This window comes from Lycium ferocissimum, chromosome 6 (assembly GCF_029784015.1).
Source record: "Lycium ferocissimum isolate CSIRO_LF1 chromosome 6, AGI_CSIRO_Lferr_CH_V1, whole genome shotgun sequence".
In the NCBI taxonomy this organism is placed as follows: Eukaryota; Viridiplantae; Streptophyta; class Magnoliopsida; order Solanales; family Solanaceae; genus Lycium; species Lycium ferocissimum.
In genome coordinates this window covers 64814916-64824642 of record NC_081347.1, presented here as the reverse complement: position 1 = coordinate 64824642, position 9727 = coordinate 64814916, and the positions used below count along the sequence as shown (strand labels likewise).

The window sequence follows — 9727 nt, the reverse complement described above, 5'->3', positions numbered from 1 at the left end:
TTTAGGAAATTAGCACACCTCTTTAATGATTCAAATTGAGTTTTACCTTATGTTGGATTAATTATTTTTTTCTCAGTTAAACTTCTATTGAGTAACCCCTTTTTTTTAAAAAATAAAATGTTTACGGTATCAAGTAATATAAAAAATGTTTGATGCTACAAATTGTTGTATGATGATATCAATGAAGTTAACTTATTAATAAAGTTAGCATTAAAAAATGAAATAAATAAAAGTTTTGATATGATGAAGTACTTTTGTAGATGTTCCTTCAAATTAAATCATACAAAAGAAATTGAAAAGTTAATGAAATTATTTGTTTTTCTTACTTTAATCTTTCCTTTCCTTAAAAAAAGCATGTTAAGACATGATGTATTTTTTTATTTTTAAAGAAATTTATATTGTAATTTCTTAAACGTGTATGTAGTTTTAGTATTTCATGTTTAACTAACCATTTGTCCTAAATTATATAAAACGCTGATTATCTTCTCTTTTGTAAAACATTCCAATATCCAAAAAATCACTCTCGTTTGCAATTATTTAGTGTTTTCATTAGTTAGAGAGCTAAACTGTATTTTTTAATTAATTTTTTCAAATATGTTTAACACCAATTAGTGCAAATTGGCACCCTCAAATACACACCCAGTGGCGAAGCCATACCCCGGCAAGGGTGTTCAATCCTTCGCCGAAAAATTATACTGTATAGATATGCCAATTATTACATATTACAGACATATATTACATATTGAACACCCTTAATATATAGATTATATGAATTCAAACATTCTTGACAACATTCCTAGCTCCGCCACTGTACACACCACTAACAAGGAGAATATCAACAAAAAATTAGACATAGTCGGACTGAATGTTAGACATTGGGGTGTCAATGATATTTTTCCGAAAAAACGATTGAACCGACTACACCGAAACGTATTGAACCAATTATTAGGTTATTTTTAATAAGAGAATAAATTTTTATATAAATCTTTAACCGTACAGGATATTTAGGTAGGCAATTTTTATATAAATCTGTTACCGTAGAGGATATTTAGGTAGGCTTTTGATTTATAAAAATAATAATGAATCGTGCCAAATAAATTTATGCGTAAAATATACTCCCTCTGTCCCAATTTATGTGATATAATTCGGATTCCTAGAGTCAAACAAGAAAATATTTATTCATATGTCCTTTAATATTTTAAAATGTTAATTATTGTGGCTTATATTACTTTTATGTAACTTATAAATATGTAAATTATTTTTCAAAAAATTTAAAGATTTTATGTCCAAATTCACGGTCAAAATAAGAAAACTCGACTTTTCAAAATCTAAAATGTATCACATTAATTGGGACAGAGGGATTATTTTATATATAAGTTTAAAAGTAATGATTTTTTTTTTTTTTTACCTTGGGTATGTGGTGATGGAAACAACTACAAGCCAACGGAATTATCACCCAAAATCCCAACTCCGAAACCTATTATGCTGCTACTATTGGAGCTAAATTTTTTCTAGCATCTATTAGTAAGCTATAAGGTATTCCAGCGATCTTGAGTAACAAGCTACAAGGTATTAGATATCTTTTCTTTCATATGGTTAAATTTCTCTTATTGGATACTCTTAATCTTAGTAGACTCAATTTTTTAGTCTCATTTTGATTAATTATTTTCCATTCGTATGATCTAAATTTTTTATCGCTGTTTAAATGTTATACACTACTGCAAAAAAGTGGAATGTATCTCTATTCTTGTCGTCTTTCAAATTCATCACTTTTTAAACAATAAAAATATCTTAAAAAATTGTGAAGGTCCTATGATGTATGCATGGCATCGTATCTAATCTCTACGTGTCACTCCTACATGACACTTTAACAAACAAAAAAAAATCAAATCGTACCGAGATCGGAGAGATAAGGCGAAATGATGGGATGGTTTCGTAAAATCTAATTTTGATTATACTAAATAAATAAGCGAAAAAATTGATATGATATAAATTTTGTAAAATAACCGATCGAACTATATCATGGACACCCTTTAGACACATAAATGTCAATACCTCCACTCACGGGAGGATGTATCTTGTTCCTTGACACCGCTTCGTTAATTTTTTTAATTAAATATGTATATATTAAAAATATAGAAATCAAATTTTAAAAATTACATTAATTATTATTATTATAATAATTTATTCATTTGTTCACTTCTTCAAACGTTTGATCACCTACAAAAGAATTCTGCATAATTTTTTAGGGTTGACCGAGTCAAGGCCATAGGAGACGCGCTTTTAGTATCTTCCTCGTTGACTATATAAGCACATTTCTCTTAGAGAAGAAGATATACTTCAGGAGAAGCAAGAGCAACAACAAAAGAAGAAACAACCAAAACAAAGAGGTATGTTTCCGTATTTTTCCTAATTTACTTACATTATTTGCTACATCAACTTACATAATGCTTCCTTTATGCAAATCATCCATAGCAATCCTTCCTTTTAGTTCTGTCTTAACTTTCTGCTCTTACTTTTTAATTGCAAGGCATTTAATCTGTTTCAAGTTTTCATCTTTTCTTTTAAACTTTTTTTTTGAAGTCTCCCACATTAGGTTTAGTTTAGGATATTTGAATAATCTAAAATGAATATGAAAATGAAAATTAAATTTTGATATATAGATTAAACAAGATTTGGACCAGGTTCTTTCTCTTACTTAAATTTCATACTTTAATTTGCTCTTTACTGAACCTAATAAAAACTTCACAAAACTATTAGTATCCATGTGTTATGTCATCCTTAGAAATTTAAGATTCAGTATGTTATTGTGTTGTGACAGGATGGTGTACAGTTTCAAATTGAAGTAGGTGACATATTTAGGTCTCATTTGAAATATCTCATTTGTTTCACTTAATGAAGATTTTAATTTTAATTATTCAGATCTCAGTCGTTAAGTCTATTTGTTTTAATAGGCTCTTAAATCTTAATTATTCGGATCTTAACCATTAGATGTGTTTGTTTTTAAATTTTACAAGCACATAGTGGGTCTGAATGATTAAGATTTATAATAAAGTTTTAATATCATTAAGAGGTATATTCAATTTTTTCTTACAAAAATGACAATTCACCACTACCTCATCTACTTTCGTCGACCACCCACAACAACCATCGCCCCCCTCCCACAACCACCATCTTCAGCCACAATTACTACCATAGCCAATCACCACAATCAACTGTCACCACTATTAATAACCATTTACAATCATCACGACCAACTACCATTGCATTCACTAATCACTCGATAATCACCACCATTAGCCACCACTATATATCACTAATCACCATACCGCCATTAGTTATCACTGTCATCCACCACAATTATCAACTGTCATCACCAACTACCACCACCAATAACCACCATTAATCATTGATGACATCCACTATCACCACTAGATACTAACTGCAACTACCATCATCAATCAACACCATACCAGTCGGCACACACAATCACTACGGCTAGCATCACCACTACCAACCATCATATAGTTTCTAAAAGTATTTATTAATATAATAATATATTAATTTAGTATGTATTTTAATTTTAAATTTATTAATTTTCAAATAAAGACAAAGTTATACACCTTCAGATATTGAAAAAATAAACAGTCTTAACTATTTATTATTCAGATCTTAAAGAAGCATATTAATATTCAGATGTGTATTCTTATTTAGACATTTAAATTTTAATGCACATCTTAATATTCGTATTTAGACATCTTAATCTTAATGAAAACAAACTAGGCCACGTGCTGAAGCTTTTTCAAAATTTGAGTAAAAAGTGTCTAATAGAAACATTTTATCATTTGGTCAAGTGTCTAAATAAAATATACGGACAAATTTTAAGAGACTCTCAATGTATTCCACCTTTTAACCCCTCTCCGTATCTTTCTCGATGGAATTGCAGTTTCAAGAAATTTATCTAGGAGGGATGGCACGGCATATTGAGATTACCCCACTGCTGAATCAAACTTCTCTAAATGAAACTACGAAGCATGAGGTCTCTCTCTATCTCTCTCTCACACACAAAAAAATAAAAACAACAATACCTGTTTGTTCATGTTCTTGTGTTTACTTAATTCTTGGACAAGAGGAAACAAGACAGGAACTGTTTAGGGATTTGAGGAGAAAGGAAATCGAGTTCAAAGCTAATCTTAGTGAAACGTACTTACCAATATGTCATCCCATTTGGGTTAGTACGTTGATCAAAAGTAGTTGATAAGTATTAAGTTTTGAAAAATACTTTTAAGTACTGAAATTGATTTATAAATAAATAATTATGTGTTTAGATAAAAGAATTGAAACCGATAATAAGCGGTTGATATGTTTGGTAAAAAAGTATTGATAATAACTGTTTTTTGCTAAAATGTAAAATAGAGTGATAATTAAAAATTATATTTTAGGAAGGATATTTAAGAGATTATAAAAAATATGAGGGATAAAATCATAAAAGGCTTGGGGTGACCAACTTGTTAGTTAATTTTAGATTATAAGAATCTTTGGTGTTTACCTCATCGAATTTGTACGCAACCTGTGACAGTTTGACAAAAATTGCAATGTTTACTTCAAAAGGAATATTACTCTTTATACTTAGTAGTAATTCTTTAATTCCAACGCCCCAGATGATGTATTTAAAGTCATAAAATTGTAAAAGTTTTTCTTTCTTTGTTAAATTACGTGTCTAATCAAACTACGACACAAAAAATGGAGGGAATACAAAATCCAAAAACACATAGATGGCACTTACAAACAATTTTCACTTCTAATTCTCGTCATCTCACCTGCAGTTGCTGAGCCCCTCACCCGCTGATGTTGCTTCCGTCTTTGCCTTTGCAGTTGCCAGTCATCGAGCTCGAGTGGTTAGTTCTCTCTCTCTTCCTTGACGATAATATAATAAGATATTTGATTTATATTCGATGAGTATTCAGCATTTAAAGTTTATGAGTTCTGAATTCTAATCTTTTTGAATTATTGGGGTCTAAATTTATAATGATTTATACATATCAAATGAACTTTTTTAAGATAAACACAAAGTTTGAATCAAAGTTATTGGATTATGCCGAACTGGTACCTTTCTACATGGTCTCCATATTAGTTTAAATCAATGTTTCATTTGATTTGACTTAAGTATTTTTGACAACAGATGTCATTTCAATTAAAATTAGTACTCCGTATTAGTTAAGTTATACAAATGATCGTATAGATGTCCAGTTTATGTTAGCTCAATCGTACATATGAATATATGATTATGTAAATCACCTCTCAAAAATCAAAATTCCCCCAACTTGGATAGTTCTCTTTCCTTTGTTTGTGTGGCTTTTGTTGATGGTTAATTGATTAGTCAAATGTATTTGTATACACCACATCCGCTTCTATGCTAATATAGAGTCTGTAATTTCGTTTGTTTAAATTCATTATTATGTTAAAATTACAGTGCTAAAACTAGCTTGTTTTAAAATAAATAGATTTACATTCTTTATCCTGTTGTGTATATAAATTAAACTCTTTTCCTTTTGACGGCTTAGTGACAAGCTTACCTGAACTTAACACTCAAAATGGAAATATTAGGAAAAAAGGCTATAACTAGCTTCACTATTACAGATACAAGAAGGCAGGAGAGCGGATTATCTAATCGAGATTAAGACAGTTGATGGTCAAGATCTGCAAACAAATGAATCTGCAAATCAAATCATTGATGAAGCATCATCTACCGAATCGTGTACCATATTTAAAGTAAATGTGGGGCTACACGAATCAAATCCAAGTGCTTATATGCCAAAGTTGATCTCCATTGGTCCTTACCATAAAAATAATCCGAAACTTGGCTTGATGGAAAAGTACAAGTTGCGTTACCAACAACGTTTTCTCCAGAGGAAAAAGGGGATTGATTTGGAAAGTTGCATCGGAGAATTGGAGAAGGCTGAAGGATGGAGCACTTAAGTGTTATGAAGATATAGAGGACCTTAACAATAGGAAATTTTGGAAATGTTGTTGCTTGATGGATGCTTCGTGGTTGAGTATATCCGTGAATTTTGGGGGGGAATGGTGCCGACAGGAAAAGACAAAATTATCAAAGCTGCTTGGATGCAAGCTCTTGTAGATCGTGACTTGTTGCTACTAGAAAACCAACTTCCTTTCTTTATCCTCGCCAAACTTTACGAGATAACTAATCACACGGACGTCCCATTCATACAAATGGTGAAACTCAACTTTAGTACTAGTTTACCAAAGGTGACTCCTAAATTCATAAGTGATACTAATGGTAATGTCGATGAAATCAAACATTTACTTCAAGTAGTACACTTGTGTTGTTGCCCTCCAAACTTGAATACTAGCCTAAGTGGGGATGCTAGCAAGAAAATAAAACATAGCAAGAAAAGTTTGATCGGGAAACGTCTGCCAATAAGTAAGAAACAAATTGAGGACGAGGACGTATGGCACGATTGCATGCGAAGTGTACGAGGCTTGATGAAGCAGGAATTAGATTCTCAAAAAGCTGGGAATATTTATAGAAAGTTGGGAAAACATAACGAGGAGGATGCCACAAGTCTATTTGATATCAAATTCGACAAGGGGGTGATGGAAATCCCATGTTTTGAGGTGGTTGACGGTACAGAGACAGTTTTGAGAAATTTGATAGCTTATGAGCAGCACTCCTCTGACGTGCGTCCTAAACTTTTCACGGATTATGTAATTTTTATGGACCATCTTATTAACTCTAGCAGGGATGTAAATTTGCTCCGGATGAACGGAATCATCAGAAACATGATAGGAGATGACATAGAAGTGGCTACCATGTTTAACAAACTGGGAGAAGGTGTCATCCCTTCAACAGACTTTTATTACAAAGAAGCATGCAAAAAAGTGGTTGAGCATTGTGAAAAACCAATAAACGAAAAGATGGCAAATTTGAGGCACAATTACTTTAATGGTCCTTGGGTAGGATTGTCAACTGCGGCAGCGGTCTTTCTCATCCTGCTCACACTTGCACAGACAGTTCTAGCTTTCATAAGTATTTTCAAGCACTGAATGCAATGATATACTATGGTTTATGACTTTGTATGCTCCAGACTGCTGTTTCCTCACTGTTTCTTCATTTAATTTTGAGTTGATGGCTTTATAATCATATTCCAGTTTGTGCATTGATGGATTATTGATGTGATTGTGTGACAAGGCATTATGTGTATGTTCCATCTAATTAGTCACAGTTTTCTATTTCACTTGTGTCTTCGTACAAGCAGTGGCAGAGCCAGAATTTTTATTAAGGGGATTCTAAAATATAAAGAAGTAAACATGAGAAGAAGACACGGGACCTCAACATCTACTATATATTGAAAGAAAATTGAGAGAAGATTTGCAGAAATTTTCCACACTCTTTTCACTCACTATAGAGGCTAATTTATACAAGTATAGGTGCTAAAAGAAAAACTAGAAAAGAAAACATTTTGTACAGTTGTCCTATTTCTATTGAGTTATGTTGTAACATAATTTTATTCCTCCACTATGTGTACTCATTATTCAGGAGCTGTCATTATCCTTCGTCCAACGGTTGAGATTAAATCTATCAACTCCGGCAGCTTAATTCAATATGTTAAATTTAAAATTTAAACGTTCGAAAGCTATACGAAAAATACATATGTTGCAATTCTCCTCATATTAATATGATAAAAATTACATTTAAAAATGTTGGTTAAAAAGGTTTAAATGCGATTTGACTCTCAAAAAGTAAAACATAATAAGTAAAAGTGAACAGAGATAGTAATAATCGCTCTTGGTTGTCATTACTAAAAAGTACGTTTTTTTCGAGAGACGAGTCAGCTATTCCGTTAAGGTAAACGACACACAATATCGAAATTAATAAGTTTTTTTTTTTCAGTTTTTTTTTTCAAAAAGCTGACGAACTGCCATTGGTTATTTTTTAAAGGGAATTGAGTCCTGAATGATTCAAGATCTCAATTAAAGTCTTATGTTCTGCCAAATATATATATATATATATATACTAGTTATGTGAGGGCCACGTCTTGCGCCCAAACTCGCATATAAAAGCAGATATTTTAACTAAAGAAATATAATTTGTGTTAGTACAAGTGTAATAACAACAACAACAACATATACCCATTGTAGTCCCACAAGTGGGTAGTTATATAAAAGTAAAATTTTCATTCCACTCCTTTAATATTTTAACTTCCATTTTGATGAAATTATTTAATTCAAATCAAATTTGGAACCAGAATTTGACATTATAACTTATGTATCCTAATTTTTTGAAGTTATTTAATTCTAAATAAATAATCTATACATAGTTAATGAACTTTTAAGACAAATACATAATTTAACTTGTGCGGCGAGATGGAGTTTCTCTCTCTTAATTAGGGATTAGGGGGTTCGAACATGGACATGGAAAAAAATCTTTGGAGGAAGCGCTCCCCGAATAGGCGCGATGCGGTGCGAATTATCCTGGATTAATTGGGCTCAAATGCGGATATCGAGCACCAATCGTAAAAATCAAAGAACGTGAAAAATGAGGTAGGAGGTTCGATAGCTTTTGAAAAGTAGACTTTAAAAACAAAAACAAAAAAAATTGACGTAAATAAATAAGATTAGGACCTAAAAAGAAATTAATTAAAAAGTTTTAAAAAAATTTAAAAATTATTGTAAGGACTACAAAAAGTCCCGTGCTCGATAGCTTTTGAAAAGTGAAAGACTTTAAAAACAAAAAACAAAAAATTGACTTAAATAAATAAAATTAGGACATAAAAGTAATTAATTAAAAAAGTTTTTAAAAATTTTAAAATTATTGTGAGGACTACAAAAGTCCTCACATTCTCTCTTATATATAATAGTAATATATATATATATATATATATATATATATATATATATATATATATATATATATATACACTTTATCGCATAGTACTTTTAATCGTCATTTGAATATTGATTATAATGGTTTGTGCTAATATTATATTTTTTCCATATAAAAATAAAACGGTGTGTAGATAAAGAAATTTTGAAGCAAATATCGGACAAAAAGAAAATTGGAGCAGCACATGAAATGAAAAAATATGGAGGACTCAAGATGTTTGTCTACGTGGCATGAGATGAAGTAAAACATTTGAATTGTAACGAGGAAGCAGCAAAATGGACATAATGATTATTACATTTGAATGATTGAGTGAAAGTAATGAATTAAAGAGGTTTAAGTTGAAGACTTACCTGGCAGCATCGTAGCGGTGAAAAGAAGAAGAGACCCAAACGTTGGCATCTTTATGCGTCGCCCCACTGACGTGAAGAAAATCAGTCTCTGAAATTTTTCTGGTCTTCCGCGTTTCACCCGCGACGCGGGTGTGATGCGAGCCCGCTATTTTTTTCCAGCCCAAGTTAGATTTGGTTTTTAAAATCTCAGGCCTTTTGGTACTCTAAAAATATATATTCTACACAATTTTGACATAACTTTTGATTTAGAGAGAGCTTGGAGCCGCCGTGGAGGCCGTAGTTATAGGGTTTTACCTTCTCTTCTCTGTAATACTCGTTTTTAAGTTTTTATTCAGATGATTTGTTGTTTTTCCTCCATGTCTATGTAGAGCTAAACTCTTTAGCTCTAGCTCTAGGGTTTTGACAAAAACATGAAAGTTGACGTTTGATTATTGTTTATATCTATTGATTTTCCATCTTTGGGTTTTTT

General features: G+C 31.3%; 1 pseudogene; it reads left to right on the top strand.

Moving 5' to 3' along the window:
• The first annotated feature begins 3970 nt into the window (after window positions 1–3970).
• LOC132061538 (UPF0481 protein At3g47200-like) lies at window positions 3971–7068 on the top strand (annotated as a pseudogene).
• Window positions 7069–9727: the final 2659 nt, after the last annotated feature.